Source organism: Lycorma delicatula, chromosome 11, assembly GCF_047948215.1.
Source record: "Lycorma delicatula isolate Av1 chromosome 11, ASM4794821v1, whole genome shotgun sequence".
Lineage (NCBI taxonomy): Eukaryota > Metazoa > Arthropoda > Insecta > Hemiptera > Fulgoridae > Lycorma > Lycorma delicatula.
Window position 1 is genome coordinate 15369175 of NC_134465.1, and position 19185 is coordinate 15388359.

General features: G+C 33.2%; 1 protein-coding gene across 1 annotated transcript in view; it reads left to right on the forward strand.

Annotated features, from left to right (window-relative positions):
- LOC142332177 (uncharacterized) overlaps positions 1–19185 on the forward strand; it is a 216058-nt gene that overhangs the window by 23497 nt on the left and 173376 nt on the right. The window contains exon 2 of the mRNA XM_075378456.1: positions 4871–4936. The gene's annotated coding sequence lies outside the window, so the exon portion shown is untranslated. The remainder of the gene's footprint in view (positions 1–4870; positions 4937–19185) is intronic.

Sequence of the window (19185 nt, forward strand, 5' to 3'; positions counted from 1 at the left end):
GTGATTTCTTCTTTCTATTTTTCTTTGGTTGATTTCTAATTTGAATGTTTGTTTTTGATTCGGTAATCAAACTTGGAAACATATTATAAAATCGGGTTGAATAACAATTTAATCTTCAAATTAATTTGAAAGGTATTTTTCATCTTTTTTTTCAGTAAACTTTCTACGATTAATAATAATTATGTAGCCTTTATTAAAAATATTTCACGTAAAAAATGATATTTGTAGTTATAATTACTTTTTTAATTCAAATCCAATATTTAGAAAAAAAAATCAAACGTTTATCACTTTGGTAAAATATATCAACTTTCCCACAAGGAAGATTAATTTTTTTCAGTGAAAAACCGTATCTGTAATCCTGAGTTCACGTCTTGAGTTCACATTTTCCATTTTCTTGTACATTTTTCTGCAGTATCACCAGCTTTATTAAGCATAAAGGCATACTCGAATTTTATTCGCAACACTTGTATTTTCATTTTTTGAGTTTTTGAAGCAGACCGATTTTGACATTTGTTAAAAAAACGGAAGAATATAACTTAAATATCACAGTTTTTCTATTTAACTGCTGTTATTATTATTTCATCGACCAAAATTTATTCCATAAGAGGGCTTCTTTTGAAAGTCTATTATCAAATTCTAGGATTAATCGAAAATAAAATCTTCAGTTGAAAAACAAAAACCGTATAAAAGAAAAAAGAAAGAATTAAATTTTAAATGACTTTCGAATAAAGTAAAGTGAAATATATATTTGATTTTTCTTGGTTTATTTAAACATCGAAGCACAATAATATCTTCGAATACCTTAAGCGTTAGACAAGATATGATAGACATTTCAGTGCCACATACCGGTCAAGGCTACAAAACGTTTAAGTCATTTAACTCTAAATTAGCACGATAACATTAAAGATGTACGTTAATTAAAACGCTATAAAATTTTACGCCTGTGATAATATATACAATACTGTTCATATACCAATGTAGTAATTTATAGTGTCACCAACGTGCGGAATTTATTACATACCGACACCACATTGATCACCGTGTTTTACTATTCACTTAATTTCAGCTGTTTTAAAATTTCTATTATAATTAATAAAAGTATTATTATAACGCGAGTTCATTCACTTATTATTATTATTGTTATTACTGGAAAATGTGAATAAATAATTATAAATAATGATGTAAACTGCTTTTGATTACAGTTTTATGCTCTCATGCAAGAAAAAGAAATAATTTCTTGTAAATCTTTATAACTTAATTCACCGTAAGTGGAATTTGATTCGCTGTTATGAAAATTTATATCGTTATTGTAGATAATAGACATTGTCTATTACTTACTCAGATCGTAACAGATATACAGAGTGTTCCAAAAAAAAACCCGGATTTTTCAGTTTCGGATTTTACGTACCGGTATCAACATAAACAAAAAGTGTTCTACAAATAAATGGTGATGTCTCCCTCTTTTTACTTCTGTCACCATTTTGTGTTTTAGAAAGATACATTTATACCTCGTGATCGGATCGAGTAGTCTTATAACATTTTGTGTAAATGTTGGCACCGAAATTCTTTCATTAATAAAAAATTTATTGTATAACAAATTCAAAAATCTTAAATTGGCGGCCGCGTCAATTTTTATTATTTTATAATGCGGGAATCGTTAGTTCTATAAAAATACGTATTATTAGCTAAAACATTAAGCCTTTCATTATAAAAAGATTAACTCCTTATTTTTGAAAATCGATCGACAAACAACAAAGTTACTGCGACATTAGGAAAAAATATTTTTCTCTATGTTCTAACTTCTGTTAAAGCTTGGTTTTGAACCGACAAGAAACTTGACCGTACCAAATAATCTTTTTTCAGATTTTGCTTAATATTTTTAAACCGGCTTAACTATTAAGCACCAATAAGACGAAATTATTTTTGCTCATACGATCTTACGGTTAGTTGTATTAAGTTTTACGTCCCTTACAGAGAAATGGGTAAGGCGTTATCAAATTTCACGTTATATTACTTTTATTCTATCCTTAAACGAATTTTATTAAAATGTTTCCTTATAAGGGACTCGTACAACTTGATTATTAATTTTAACACTAGGTAAACTTTGTTAGATTCGGCGCCCTATAACCAAGCTGTAAATTTCCGAGTAAATTTGCATCTAAACTTTCCTTGACACCGCCGTTGATGATAGGAATTTGTTCGATCCGGCGGCGCCTTTCATCACCTAGTGAAATATCCCCAGAACCTTCAAAAACACGACCACAGAATTTATTTCTAAAGTCGTTTTCTAAAATTACTTACTAAATTCTTTATCAAACCCGATTTGTAAAATCATTTTCAGTTTGTTTTTTATAATTTATTTTATGGATTTTAAGTGATAATAAAGGGCAGGGTTACCGACAATATATATCTGAAAAAAATAAGTAAATACTGTCTGAATGGGAAAAGAGGAATAAAAATAGAATGTATACGTTTTACTAATGACTTGGCGCTACTGGCGGAGCCAAGTAAATGAAATGAAATGCTCGATGACTTAAATGAAGCTTGCGAAAGTCAGGGTATGAGAATAAACTAAAAGAAGAAAAATATACGGTATAGCTGGAAAAGAGGAGAGGATTGAGTTTAAGATAAGAAATGAAGTTTCAGAGCGGATGAAGAAATATCAGTACTACGGAAGCTTTATAACCGATGACCTGACCTGTCAGGTCAAAATGTAAGCAAGCATATGATAAGAAGGGAGGACTGCTGTGTGGAAAGTTAAACTTAGCGTTAAGGAAGGAGATTAATGACGTGTTTTATTTGGAGTGTGACGTTCTATGGATCTGACGCGTGGACGATGGGAAAGACAGACAGAAAACGAATTGAGGCTTTTGTGATGCGGGTGTGGCGCTGGGATCATATAACAAATGAGGAAGTATTAAAGAGAATCGAAGAGAACAGGAAACTGCTAAATGCGATTGTGTATAGGAAAGGAACCGGAAAGGACATCGTTTGAGAAGGTTTATTAGTGGATGGAATAGAAGGGTTGGTGAAAAAAAGGAAAGGAAGAGATCTCAAACGACGGAGATTATGGAAAAGGGAAAATATGCGGAAACAAATAGGTAAGCAAATGACAGAACAAGGTGGAGAGCACCAACCCACCGTGTTGGTCTAGTGGTGAACGCGTCTTCAAATCAGCTCATCTGGAAGTCGAGAGTTCCAATGTTCAAATCCTAGTTAAGGCAGTTACTTTTATACGGATTTGAATACTTGATCGTGGATACCGGTGTGCTTTGGTGGTTGGATTTCAATTAACCACACACCTCAGAAACGGTCGACCTGAGACTGTACAAGACTACACTTCACTTATACTTGTAGGTATCATCCTCATTTATCCTCTGAAGTAATACCTGACGGAGGCTGAACAGAAAAAAAAATGGTGGAGAGCGCCAGCCGTGACAGGAGCTGCCCTAATGGTAGAACACCATGAATGAATAATATCATTAAAATTTTAAACGCTACGATTTATTTGAAATAAAAACCTGTTAAGATCAAACCCAGAAAAATTAAGAAATCTTTGCCGGCCTTTATAATTGATTTTACTGTATAAAATTTCATCTTGATGTTGATTTATAGACACACAAAATGATTTCTGGGGCTCGTATTTTCTCCAAATGCTATAACAAACAGTTTATACATTCACTATTTCTTAGTGACAACCAAATAAAAATGTTACTCAACAATATATTTTTTATCGGTTTTGAGTTTTATAAAATTACAAAATATTAACCGTAAATTTTTAACTCGGTTTAGGAATATCTTGTTTAAATCTAGAACTTTTACGATCGTGTTTAATTCGGGTATAATGTCACAATTTTTTCAGTGAGAACTTCTAAAGGACTTCGTAATAAAATTAATTTTTCTGTACAAAAAAATTTCATTATTATTATTTTTATGTAATAAACAGATGGTTTTTATTTTTATACAAATTATTTATTAAAAAAATGTTTGTCGAAGCAAAACGAAATCTTCTGTTAACAGAATTTCTAATTATAATAATCTTTTTAGGTTAATAATCCTTCATTAATTTCACACGCAATTAAATATTTATTTATAGATAATTTCATCTGTTTTAAAAGTAATAGGATATAACAAACATCCTTTGTTAATTATAAATAACAATAATAATGATTCTACATAAAAGGATACTATTTTAGTTCAGCTAATTAACTGTATTAAAAAAAAAATTGTATAGTTCGTAATATAAATAATACAGTAATTTGGTTTTATATATAGAGAATAATCTTACCTATGAATTAAGAAGGATGTAACAAATTATATCCTTATCCTGTCACTAAATACTTTTAATGGTTAAGAAAGTGATGAAGAAGAAGAAGATAAAAGGAAAAAGGAAAGGGTTTTATAAATGTGTAAATCAATAATATTAGTATTATTAAGAAAGAAGAGAAGTTGTAAAAATTGTATAAATTACAAAGAGATTCAAAAGAAAATAAAGAGCTATAATTTGTTTACAACGGTTTTCCCTTCACCCCCATCTCTTTTTTTTTTGTATGTAATAAGTTAAGTGTATCTCCGTCATTTACTATTCATTTACTCTTTATGTAATACTTAAACTTATAACAATTATATTATACTCTTAAACATTTGTCGATTTATAACCTGTAATCATAAGAGCGACGAATGAAACAAAAGACATGTATGAACGTACAAAAATATATTGTATACTGGTTAAATGCTTTCTGAAATTTTTACGATTCGAATTTTGTTAAATAAAATAGAAAACGATTTATAATCGGTTTATGTTATATGTTTATTTTAATTTGATCAGTTTATTTTATTAAACATTAACTTCCTTATTTTTTATTTTCAGATAATCGTTACTGCTTGAAAAAAATTCATACGAATAGAAAAAATTCAAACGAGAAGATAAATCTGGGTAATAAATTTATTTATTATTGTTTCCTTATTTTAAACGTCATTTTTATTGAATGTAGGTGGCTATATGTATAATCACTCATATAATAAAAAAAAACGGGTGTTCGTAAATTATGTTGTTGTTGTTATCCGTTCATTCGTGACCGAAACTCGGCGGTTCTATGGACAAGATTTCTGCATCCGTTTTTGTCATTGACTGCTTCTTTTATTTGTTTGACGGCCATGCCTGTGTCAGTTTTGATGGTATCAAGCCAACGGGTCCTTGGGTGGCCAGGTCTCCTTTTGCCGCTGACCGTACCAAACATCATTAATTTTCCTAATAAATTTTTCCGCATGACATATCCGAAGTACGAGAGCTTGAGCCGAAGTACTTTGCCTTCAAGGTACATGGCTGTTTTGACCCGTTCCAAAACTTCCCTATTGGTAATTTTTGCTGTCCACGGTATTCGCAGCCTTCTTCTCCAGCTCCATAGTTCGAAAGCATCAATCCTTTTTCTATGTTCTCTGTTCAGGTTCGAACTTTCACATCCGTAGATTGTTATAGGGAAGATGATGGACTAGCCGGCACTTAGTATCAAGGCAAGTATATTTATTTTTCCAGATTCGGTTCACGCTAAACATTGCCTTCCGACCCGGTGTCGTATAATGTTCTGAAGAGTTAAGTGAAGTTCTGAAGTTAAGTGTTGTGGCACTCCCAGTTCACGTAAGGCGTCCCACAGATTCCTGAGATCATCAAAATCAAATGCTTTGAAGTAATCGTCAAAGCATGGTCTTTTGACATTCGTGGGTTTTCTCCAGAATCCAACGGAAATGCGCAATGGTCGCGGGTGCCACAACCACGTCGAAATCCAGCTTGGACATCCGGTAGCTGAGCACCAATGGTCAACCTGACACCATGCCGGATGACCTTCAATAAGACCTTACTTGCATGGGAAATCAAAGTTATAGTCCGGTAGTTTGAGCAGACACGAGTGTCACCTTTCTTTACTGACGGAATGAAAACAGATCTTTTCCAATCTGTTGGCCATGTGCCTTTCCCAGATTTTTTGACAATGCTGGGATTGCTGTTGGTGGAATAGATCTGAGCAGCTTTAACGGAATACCCGTGCATTGAATCTTGTTATCTGGGGGCAGTTCAAGATCCCAAATCACTTCCTCTTCTAATATTGATGGTTCCAGATCATCTGGGGCAGGCATATTTAGTTGGTGATCGAGGCGTATTAATGTTTGCATATAATTTTTTTCCATACTGTCACCAACGATCTTTGATATTGGCTTGCTCAGTCAAGTCTTTCCTGTTCTTATTCTAGATGGTCGCTTCGCGAGCAGTGAAGGAGCCTCTGACTTGTCTTTCTTGAGCAAAGAGACCTTTGGTGTGGCCTCTAACAAACTCGTCTTATTGCAACGTCGCTCCCAATACGCTTCCTTGTCTTGCCTAGCGGCACGTTAAAAATCTGCATTAAGTCTCCTGAATTCGTCTCTATTGCCAGCAGCTTTCTCTGTTCTTCGTTTTCCAGCAATTTTAATGGTGTCAGCTGTCAGCCACTTGGATACTTTTTCCCACTTTTTATATAGTATAAGTTCTAGAGCGGCTTCCAAGTCATTAGATTGGAATTCTTGCCATAACTCCTCAGGTAGCTGCTTCTCTTCGGTATTAAGCAGTTCGAACTTGTTCTTCAAATCTACGGCATACGTCGGCGAAATTCCAGTGACATCAAACCTCCTTGGAGAAGCATTTTTCTTGTTACTACATACCCTGACTTTCAACTCGGCCACAACTAGCTCGTGATCAGAGCCGCAGTCCGCTCCAGTCTATTCATGCCAACGTGAGGAATATTGTATATTTAAAATTATTAAATATACTATCTCCGTTTTTGTCATAATAATATTTAAAAATAGCTATTTTTATGATTATTTTTAAATACTTCATCAAATATTTTACTATGACGTTATATTTCGACGCATTTTAAACATCTTCAATAAATCATAATGATTTACGATTATAATTTCCAATTAATTTGAATTTGTTTTTTTTTTATTTGTATAGTCATTTATTAATTTTATTTCTTTCTCCAGATACGAGTATTTGGCAATTTTTTTTTATTTATCGTCGAAATGAATATTGCACTTTTGTCGATATAAAGGTATTTGTGTGTACGATTTTAAAGGGTTTAATTACTGATCGGTAGAAATCGTTCAAAATAGGAAAAATATCGAACAAGCACATAGTTTGAAATTGTATTTTCTAATTCTCGTGTAGGCTATTTTTATATTAATATTTTATTTTTTATTTCACGGAAACCAAAATAAAAATGAAATAGTCATTTAAAACTATGTAGTCACATTGTTTGGTACTGATTAGTTTACTCTAATGAATAGGTATAATAGGTATAAATAACTTTGTATCGCCTTCTAGTGCGTTTGTAATCGTGTATTTTTTTATAATTGTGATTACAGAGCAGAAAAAGGTCATCTGTGCTTGTGCAAATACAGAATGACTGATAATTGTTAGACAATATTCCAGGAGCCACTGAAAAAATAAACGATTAAAAAATTTCCTATAAATAAATGACGAATAATGCTTTGTTTTGTAGCTACAGCTAACGAAATATTCGCCCAAATTTCTATTCCGAGGGTAATAAAATGAAGCCATTCTGAAATTTCTGAAAAAATTAACGGGTAACTTTGATATTCTGTGGTTATTGAACTGAAACATTAATGTCCTAGAACTGAATTTCTAGTATTTTCCGAGAAAATTCTTGTAAAACCTACAAAAATGGAGTAAAAAAAAAAACTTTTATAAAGTTCATTGTACATGAATTTTTTTAAACTATCGATAAGAAAATAACGATTTTTAACAAAATTTGTTGAGAATTCACATAAAAATTTTATAACTTTGAAGAAGTCGATGTAAATAAAATCAACAGAAAACAAATTCGAGTTGTATAAAACCGATTTTAATTCAAAATAAATAAAAACAAAGTACGACAGGGAAACACGATAATTTTAAACGCAACAGAAATCTTTTTCCTAACGCTAAAAATCTGTCGAAATAAATAGTTAATTATTGATCTCAAGACGCATAAAACAGAATAAAAACTGTAATTTGATAAAATGAAAAATGACATCGATAATTTTTTATTTCAATCTGATTTATTTCCGTAACATGTTGGTTTTTTCTCCTCTATCCAAACGTCGGTGGTCCTACATTTTTACAGAACAGGATCAACGCGCTCCTCTTTCTGATCTCAGATCTCCTTCACCTGATCAGCCAAATCTTTGTACTTCCCCACGTTTGTTTGCCGGCAGAATAACGACATCTATAAGCCGGCTGATCTTTTCAGATTTGTTTGTCACTACAATATCAGACGGGGGTTATGTTTCATCGACTTCTTTGTGTGAATCATTAGATTACGATAAACACGATAACTAGCTTTTCTAAACAAGATGGAGAGGTACGGAAGTATTTTCGGACGAGATCTTCAAGGATATTAAAATCTAGAGCTATATGCCGATTTAGTATTTTGACCGCGTTATTATGACTTCAATTACAGATTTGAGACAACCGTATGTCTGAAATGTATTTCACAAACACGCTTCCTGTAACCGAAGCCCGACGACAATCTTATCCTGTATGACGAATAAAAGTCCCTCGGTCACAGCGAATAGCCTGGAACTCTCCAGCCATCGAAAGGAATGATTCGTAGAAAGGAATCGCCTCCCATCCGTGAACCACGCATTGAATATACCGTGATAATAATAGATTATTATTATGTTAGACCTGCTTTTCTGTTAAATCCTTTTTATTTTTATTTCTTTATTATCTGCATCATTCCGTTTCCTTTGATTTCTTTTTCTTCTTCCTTTCTTTTTTCTATATAAATTGTATAATGCTGCCCAAGTATTTCTTTTAATTAACAGAAAAGAAATCAAAAGAAGAGAGAGAAAATGTTTTGCCTACATAACATACATAGTGATTTTCCTTTTCATTGATTAGTCGTATATGCATAGTGCTTTTATTTTTATTTTTTTTTCTTTGAAAGAAGGATTAAAACAATGAATTCTCTGTAATTGTTTTTTGTTATTTTTTATTGTAGAGTTTATTTTTATTTTCTTCAACATATAAACCGATCGTACATCCCGTATAAAATTATCTACTGCAATAGTTTCTATTTTTTTCCTTATGTAATGCTAATTCAATTTGTTACTACAGTTATTATTTCTCTATAGACAATTCTCTAAATAATGTTACCTAGCATTCTATTCAAACTGAAATGAAAAAAAAAAACTGGCGTCACTTTGAAATCTTTCTAAGATGAATGTAACATAGAATACAAGGTACATCTAAGATGGACAAGAGACTAAAAGAATTATTTTAAAGAGATTTAAAACTAATAGTAAAATATTAATTATTTTTTTAATTTACTATTCTATTAATTTATTATTTTTTTATCCCTGTCGTTTCCTGGACATATATTTATCCTTTTTTTCTTTTTTGTATTTTGATAAAATTATTAATCGAATAGTTATAAATGTATTATTGTACTGTATATAAAACGAAATGTACAAGGGTCTGAATAATGTTATTTATCTATTTTATTTCTTGAAATTTGAAAATAATTATACAGATTTTAATTTAATTTAGTTTTATTTTATTCAAATAAACAAAAAACAAAAATTGAACTCATAAACGCATAGATAGTATTAGTTCTATCTGGGGTGTGTTGGGTAAGTTGCGTTGATAACAGTAGGATGGGAGGAATAGTAGACTGATAATAGAACAGTCACCGGTCCGGCAATCCGTCCCCATTCTTCGTATCGACTGAGCTTTCTCAATTTTGACTATTAACAGAATTTGAATGCGGTGAAAAAATAAACACTAGAAAAAATAAAATGCAAGAAATATTTATTTTATAGTAAAATGCAGTTAGATGTTCAAAGAAACGTGTATTAATATTTTATTTCGAGTCGTACTTCTTTATTTTGGTCGTGACGCAGGGAAACTAAGAAAAAAGGAAAAATAAAAATAAAAAATTACGGGAAGTTTTGATGCATCAACTCTTCAGTCCTGACCTTGCATCGTCAAAAAAGAAAAAAAAATAGAATAAAATGATGGCGTTTGAAATGCGATGTGGAGAACAAAATTAAACAAATAGAGAGTGAAAAATGTAGTTAAAGTAAACGAGAATAGAAGCCTAACTGAAAACAATCCAGAACAGGAAAGGTAACTGGCAGTGATATATCATGAGAGGAAAAAGGGTGCTTGAGGTGTAACGATCTCGTATCGAAAACTAAACTGTCGAAGGTAGCAGCAACTGCTACCTTCGTTTCATTTTCACATATTTATTTGTTGATGAGTTATTTTAGAGTTTCCATACTTTATCAATACCTGTGTGTGTGTGTGTGTGTGTGTGTGTGTGTGTGTGTGTGTGTGTGTGTGTGTGTGTGTGTGTGTGTGTGTGTGTGTGTCGATATTGGGAAATAAGTTTCTTCGATTCTCCCGGTAGATGGATTTAGGGTTCCGTAAATCTGTTAAAATTAATCAAATCTATTCACACTTGCGTGATTTTGAAAGATGACTTAACTCTAATATTTTTTTGGAAAGGGTTGTGATATATATTAGTTATTTATTTAAAAGTTTTTGCGCCTTGAAAATGAGTGAAAGTTGTAGAAGAAATTTAATGAAATTTTTTTATAAAAAAGGGAAGAATGTGACTCAGACTGCTAAAAAAAATCTGTGATGTTTATAGATATGATACTCTGGTTCAAGACTTTTCAATCTGGAAGTTTTGATGATGCGAGAATCAGGCGAGGTTGACCAGCCTGGTTCCTCGCGATATCACTAACAAACGATGTCAGTAAATATCTCGTTATATCAGTAACGAACTAAACATCGACCGTACAATAGTTTTAAACCATTTAAAAAAGACTGGATACAAATTAACAGTCTATATTTTAGTGCCTCGTGATATAACAATGGCAAATTTAATGAATCGAATTTCCATCTGCGAATCTTTGCTAAAACGGAACGAAATCGAACCGCTTTTAAAACGGTTCATTATAAGGAAAGAAAAATAGATCGTATACGAGTATAATTTACTCGGAAGTGTGGACGAAGCAAGGTGAAAAAGATCAGAAAATGATGGCAAAGACAGACCCCAAGAATGCCGGTGCTATGTGTGCCGTGATATCGGAAAGGAATCGTTTACTATAAGCTGCTGTCGCCCGGTAACACGATCGATTCTAATCTCTGCTGTGAACAACTGCAATGATTACGCCAAGCGATCGAGATAAAGAGACCGTACTTGATCGATAGGAAAAGTCTCATTTACGGATCACCAAACATTTTTGGTGATCCGCGGGGAATTGAGCTTGGCCGGAAAGTTTTGACGCATTAATCCTTGAACTTGCATCGTCAAACTACCATTTGTTTCTGTCTCTACACAACTCTCTTAATGATGTAAATTTGGCTTCATAAGAGGTCTGTGAAAAATCATTTATCACAGTTTTCCGTTAAAACAGGTGTTAACGTACTAGTACGGTGTTCTAGTACGGTAGAACTCTAGGGTTCTACCCTAGGGTACTCTAGTTCTACTCTAGGGTAGAACTCTAGGGTTCTACCCTAGAGTTCTACCATTTGCATTAAAATATAAAGAAATTTTTCTCCAACCCATATTTTTTCTCGGCTTGAATGACCGAAAATTCGTAACGTTTTTTTATTTGGTTATCCAATATTTTAATAATTTTATTTGGAAAATTTTAATCAAAACTATATAATCATAATTTACATACTTAAATTTTTTTTTGTATTGCTTTATTTACAATCGGGAATAAATTTTAAAGAGTAATAATGACGTGAGAGGCATGCAGTGATACCTTCCAAGACAATATAAAGGTTTAAACAAAGTACAGTACAGTAAAAAAGTATAACGAATAAAAACTATAACTAAGCGTAACAAAGTACAAACGATTCGACAATTAACTGTTAATAACAAATAAAAAACTTAAACGGTAACATAACTTAACGCGGGTGTAGAGAGCAATGAACCCACCGTGTCGGTCTAGTGGTGAACTCGTCATCGCATGTCACCCGATTTCGAAGTCGAGAGTTCTAAGGTTCAAATCATAGTAAAGACAGTTACTTTTATACGGATTTGAATACTATATTGTGGATACCGGTGTTCTTTAGTTGTTGGGTTTCAATTAACCACATATCTCTGAAACGGTCGACCTGTGACTGTACAAGACTGCACTTCATTTAAATTCACATATTATTCTCATTCATCTTCTGAAATAATACCTTACGGTGGTTCCGGAGGCTAAACAGAAAAAGAAAGGTATAGAGAGCAATAAAATTAAACGGTTAACCAAACAGCGCAAGCAATCGAGTTTTAAAATATTGTCACACGTCATATATGAAAAATAAAGATGTAACAAATTAACGCTGATTACATATAAGAAACAAAGTCGAAATCTGGATACTTCAACAATTCATAAACAACAAAACAAAAACATTCGTATTACTAAATTAAAATAATTCATAAATCGTATCGACAAAATTTTAGTAAGATGCTATTCAACGCACACCAACCTCTCTCTTCAGCCGTCTCACAATTTCAGTATCCACAAGGTTAACTAACAACCGCATGGTTTTCTTGCGCGTTAAGTCAAGTACATACTTTGAATTTAGCCGGTGAATTTCTTCACGAATAAATGACATCCCTAGGTCAATGTGGATTTCTTTCTTCGCAAACCACGACTCCTCCGAAATGTTCCTCAACATTTTGTCCTGGAACCTTTTAATGATGTCGATATCGCTGTTCATTGCCGTACCCCAAAGATGTATCCCGTAGACCCTAATCTGTTTTAAAAACGCCTCGTATAGAACATTATTTAAAGATAACACGGACCGTTTTTCTAATAATCAGTTCAACCGTCTACATTTGATTTTTAATCGTTTTCACTTTTCTCTCGCGTAATTTTTCCATGTTAGGCGGCGGTCCAGTTGAAGTACGTTGTCCGAAAGCGGGATATGAACTCCATCTAGGCAGACTCGTGGTCATATTCTCCTCCGCATCGCAAACATCACACGACTCGATTTTGCAGTATTAACGTGTACCTTATAACAGTACCGGTATTAACATACTTACGATAAAGAAATAAAAAAATATTTTGGACGATTCTAAATGTAATCCTAAAGCGCGTAATGTTTAAAGAAATGTTTTTGTTTTGTTTGAATAGACCGTAAAAGACTGTAACGATAACGGTTGCACTACAACTATTAAAATAGTTTTATCTTTTTTTTTTATTATAAATTATTCCTAATGCGTACTTTGCAACAATACAACTTTTTTTTTGTCTTCAGTCATTTGACTGGTTTGATGCAGCTCTCCAAGATTCCCTATCTAATGCTAGTCGTTTCATTTCAGTATACCCTCTACATCCTACATCCCTACACAATTTTTTCCTTCTACCTGTCCTTCCAATATTAAAGCGACTATTCCAGGATGCCTTAGTATGTGGCCTATAAGACTGTCTCAACTATATTTTTCCAAATGCTTCTTTCTTCATCTATTTGCCACAATACCTCTTTATTTGTCACTTTATCCACCCATCTGATTTTTAACATTCTCCTATAGCACCGCATTTCAAAAGCTTCTAATCTTTTCTTCTCAGATCCTCCGATTGTCCAAGCTTCACTTCCATATAAATCGACATTCCAAACATATACTTTCAAAAATCTTTTCCTGACATTTAAATTAATTTTTGATGTAAACAAATTATATTTCTTACTGAAGGCTCGATTCGCTTGTGCTATTCGGCATTTTATATCGCTCCTGCTTCGTCCATCTTTAGTAATTCTACTTCCCAAATAACAAAATTCTTCTACCTCCATAATCTTTTCTCCTCCTATTTTCACATTCAGTGGTCCATCTTTGTTATTTCTACTACATTTCATTACTTTTGTTTTGTTCTTGTTTATTTTCATGCGATAGTTCTTGCGTAGGACTAAATCTATGCCGTTCATTGTTTCTTCTAAATCCTTTTTACTCTCGGCTAGAATTACTATATCATCAGTAAATCGTAGCATCTTTATCTTTTCACCTTGTACTGTTACTCCGAATCTAAATTGTTCTTTAACATCGTTAACTGCTAGTTCCGTGTAAAGATTAAAAAGTAACGGATATAGGGAACATCCTTGTCTGACTCCCTTTCTTATTACGGCTTCTTTCTTATATTCTTCAATTGTTACTGTTGCTGTTTGGTTCCTGTACTTGTTAGCAATTGTTCTTCTATCTCTGTATTTGAACCCTAATTTTTTTAAAATGCCGAACATTTTATTCCAGTCTACGTTATCGAATGCCTTTTCTAGGTCTATAAACGCCAAGTATGTTGGTTTGTTTTTCTTTAATCTTCCTTCTACTATTAATCTGAGGCCTAAAATTGCTTCCCTTGTCCCTATACTTTTCCTGAAACCAAATCGGTCTTCTCCTAACACTTCTTCCACACTCCTCTCAATTCTTCTGTATAGAATTCTAGTTAAGATTTTTGATGCATGACTAGTTAAACTAATTGTTCTGTATTCTTCACATTTATCTGCCCCTGCTTTCTTTGGTATCATGACCATAACACTTTTTTTGAAGTCTGATGGTACTTCCCCTTTTTCAACTATTATTAAATTTTCATCTCCTTTTACGTGTTTAATTGTTTCATCAATCTGTTCGTATACACACTCTACCTCATCATCATCATGGGCGCTTGTAGGCATATAGACGTTAACAATCGTTGTCGGTTTAGGTTTTGATTTTATCCTTATTACAATGATTCTATCGCTATGCGGTTTGAAATACTCTACTCTCTTCCCTATCTTCTTGTTCATTATGAAACCTACTCCTGCTTGCCCATTATTTGAATCTGAGTTAATTATTCTAAAATCACCTGACCGAAAGTCGCCTTCCTCTTCCCACCGAACCTGACTAATTCCTACTACATCCATATTTATCCTATCCATTTCCCTTTTTAAATTTTGTAGCCTACCAACCTTTTTTAAACTTCTAACATTCCACGCTTCGACTCGTAGAATATTATTTTTTAATTTTCTGGTGACCCCTTCCTTAGTAGTCCCCACCCGGAGATCTGAACGGGGGACTAGTTTACCTCCGGAATATTTTACCAAGGAAGGCGCCTCCTTCATTGCTATATGAAAATGCAGAGAGCCACATTTTCTTGGAAAAAAGCAGCTCTAGTTTTCCATCGCTTTCAGCTGCGCAGTACTCAGAGGACTGAGTGATGTTGATATGGCCGTTTAAGTCATTCTGACTCACGCCCCTAACATCTACTGAAAGAGTTGCTGCCCTCTTTCAGGAATCATTCCTTAGTCTGGCTCTCAACAGATACCTCTCCGATATGGTTGCACCTTCGGTCCAGCTACTCTGTATCCCTGAGCACTCAAGTCCCCTCACCAAGTCTCATGATTCATAGAGGAGGTCTGTTCAACTAGAGAACAATAAGCAACCCCCCGCCGCCGAGCCACTGACATGAGGATGATATGTACGACATGTAAATGAAGTGTAGTCTTATACAGATTCAGGCTGACCGTTCCTGAGACGAATGGTTAATCGAATCCCAACCACCAAACTACATCGCTACCTACTATTCAAATCCGAATAAAAGTAACGACCTTTACTGGGATTTAATCCTCAGAACTTTCGAATTCAAAATCGGCTGTAAAACAAGTGATTTGCGATGACGAGTTTTACCGCTAGACCGGCCGGATGAATTATAAGAATTAATCTTTATTAGCAGATTAATTCTTTTTTCCGACTTTTCTGTAGATGTAGATCACAGCTGTTAGAACCTACGGCAAGGTTATCTTACATTCGTACACATGGAGTAAATATTATAACAAATGTTTATCGTAATTACTATGAGATAAAGGCGCACGATTTAATTATTCAGTTTGAGTAAAACATAGAATTTTGGCTTATTACGGAACACCCAAGTATATTTTTACATTGAAGGACTTGAAAATTTAAAGAATATCTTACTTTTACCGTACGCGTGAATGTTACTGTGTTTCTTCGTAAACATCGATTGAAATAAGAGTATATGATTTTTATGTACTGGTTTTAGTTCTGTGGGACGACCGACGATCTTTTTCAGCCCACATTAGTTACGTCTATACGAATAGACCCACTCTGTTTTACCCGATTAGGATATACAGCCTTTAACACTTGCTGTCCTGTACTAGCGCCTGCCTCGCTTTAATGATTCCAGTACAACCTACTCGGTTTTTTAACCCTTTTAATAGTTATATATTACTATAATAATCTCCCCCTTCCCTTTATTTACTTATATCTCTTGGTTTTAAATAAATTATTAACTTTTTTTTATAGTAATTGTATTTTATTTAGTCTGTTATTTATAGACCGTATAAACACTTGTATTCTTATATTTAATCGGATAGTTTTTACAGGTATCTATTATTTTTTTTTGTTTATATATCAAATTAACTTTCACGGCAGGAAATCGGAAAAATGAGAAATTATACGAGATAAAACAGCACATATCCATTATTTTCCTCTCCTAAGCAGCGTATACGTAACGCATTATCACTTTACACAATTCATTTGTTTTTTTAATCGCTTCCGACCTTTCTATGCGTGTAAAGAATCTGAAATACAAGTGACATTCACAATTCTATCTCTGACAGTAGGGATGTTAATTATATGCCCAAACCTATGAAGAGAATAAAAAATATTATAGGACTTAATAATGCCTTCCTTTCGTTGTTTTGGCGAAACGCATCGCTATATTCGGTTTAGAAAAGAAGATGATGAAAAATCATTCGTTCGTTAATTAACCTAATAACCTCGTATTGCGATCCTTGTTATTCTTACAGACGGGTTAATTTTGATAGTCACTTATGTTTCACAACTGTATGTCGGTACAACCGTATGTCGCCCACAACTGTTACAGTTATTCACCTCAACACTTAGAGGTGCCTTAACTGGGGCTGCTTCCCGACTTGTTAGAAAGTGGCTTTGGTGATCTTAAAACCAGGAAAGGACGGATCCTTTCCTGGTAAGAGCATTCTTACTGGAGTAAGAGCCGACCTTACTCGGAAGTAAGGTCGGCTCTTACTCCAGTTATCGGCCCATCAGCCTCTTGCCGGTAATCGGCAAGTTGCTTGAAAGGCTAGTTGTAGAACGGCTTCGGGAAAGCATTGAGATGAACCGTTTTCTAATTCGAGGCCAGAACGGCTTTACGAAAGGGGTTGGGACTGAGGATTGCGTCTTAAATGCTCTTGCCGAGGTGGAAAGCGCTGACTGTAAATATGTTTTGGCAATTTTTATTGACATAGAGGCAGCATTTCCTTCCTTGTGTTGGAGTTCTGTCCTTTATGAGTCGGAACGCCACGATGTTCCCGTAGCCATGCAGGCCGTAGTACGTGACTATTTTTCTAATCGTCCTGTTAAAGATGCGCACCTAGCCGTGAAAAAATCCGTCACCTGAGGAAGCCTGGTGACGGATGGTCGCTGGACTGTTTCGAGGCTCAGTAGCTGTTTGTGGTACAGTCATTCGGTCTTTTGCTTTAGGGCGACCGAATGGGCTGGTGGCGGAGAAATGCCAACCAAACCAAATTAAACCAAATCTTAACAATTAATACATTTATACACTGAACGCAGATGGTAGAATTTAAGCTGATTTTTTTGGGGGGAAGGAAATGATTAAAAAGATATATTAATACCGCGTGTATATGTATAATATATATATATATATATATATATATATATATATACAAGTTCATTAAAATTTGTTTAACATCGTAGTTTAGATAGTTAATACTTAAAAGTTCATATTTTTAATTTCTTTTAAAGATATATTTTGAAATGTATACGTTTTGAGAAAATGAAACATACATTTTTATATAAGAAATCGCTAAGAAAATCCAAAAATAATAGGATTCTAAATTATAATTTGCAGTTAATATTAAATAATCAGATGTCTCACCTAATCTATCACCTATACGCATATGTAATGCCTATTAAATTACATTTATAAGAGTACGTAAAATTTAATTTCGCTAATAATTTTTTTCACTTTTTTTTATTTTGAATTATATTATCTATTGTAAAAACATGTTTACAGTCGCGGGTTAATGATTATTAAATCGATATATTTAAATTTAAAAAAAGAAAAGTTAAAAAAACCAAAGGTGATGAAACCTGATTCAAACCGATGTGCCTTCCCTTTAACATCCAAATATTTCATTAATTAAAAATTATTATTTTAATTTCGATTACGATCAAAAAGGGATGTGTACAACTAGATTTTACAACAGTGTTAAATCCAAAATTGCAACATCCTACGGTTAATCGTTTTTGAGTTATGCGAGCGAAACACATACGCACATCCATACATACGTACGTACAGACGTCACGCCGAAACTAGTCAAAATGGATATTTTCATTGAAATGTGAAAACCGAATTTTTTCGCGGTCACAATACTTTCTTTATTTTGCACGGGATGAGAAATATAAAAAAAATATAACAAGTCTCTTCGCTAAAAAATTATTACTTCGCTTAAAATTGGGCTTTAAAATTAAACACCATGATGAATTAATAGAATAAATTATAGAAAAATAGAATACAAAATTTAGCAAGGGATTTTGTGCGTAGCTTAAGCGTAAAGTATGAATAATTAACTTTTCGGAATGTCTTTAGTTGTAAGAAGTTAACTACTAATTGCTTCTTAGTACTTAGCACTTAATTAAATTTTTTGTTAGTAAAATTTATACATTAAGTCTTTATGGATGCGTGACTTAATTTGTTGGCATCGATTATTTTATGTTCGTCGTTATATGCTGAAATTAATCTAAAAATGATAAAGGATCATAATTCGGTTTTTAAAATGGATCTCTCATTAAAAATAAGAAAGAATAATTTTCAGCTATGAAGGGCGATACGAACTTATGTATTGTCATAGTGCTTTTTTAGTTAAGTAACCCCATCATTGCACCGGGTGATTCCCTTTTCTTTCTTTTTTAAATAAAATAATTATAAAAATTTTTATTTCAAAATATTTAATATAAAATTGAATACCCCTTGTATGATGTTGGACGGGCGTAATCGTGCGCTCCACTCATTTAATTTAAAAGCAGATAGACAAGTTAATAAGATAGGACGTTTATTCATTTATCTATCAAATCAAATAATAAAATTATTATATCATAAGTTTCATTTGTG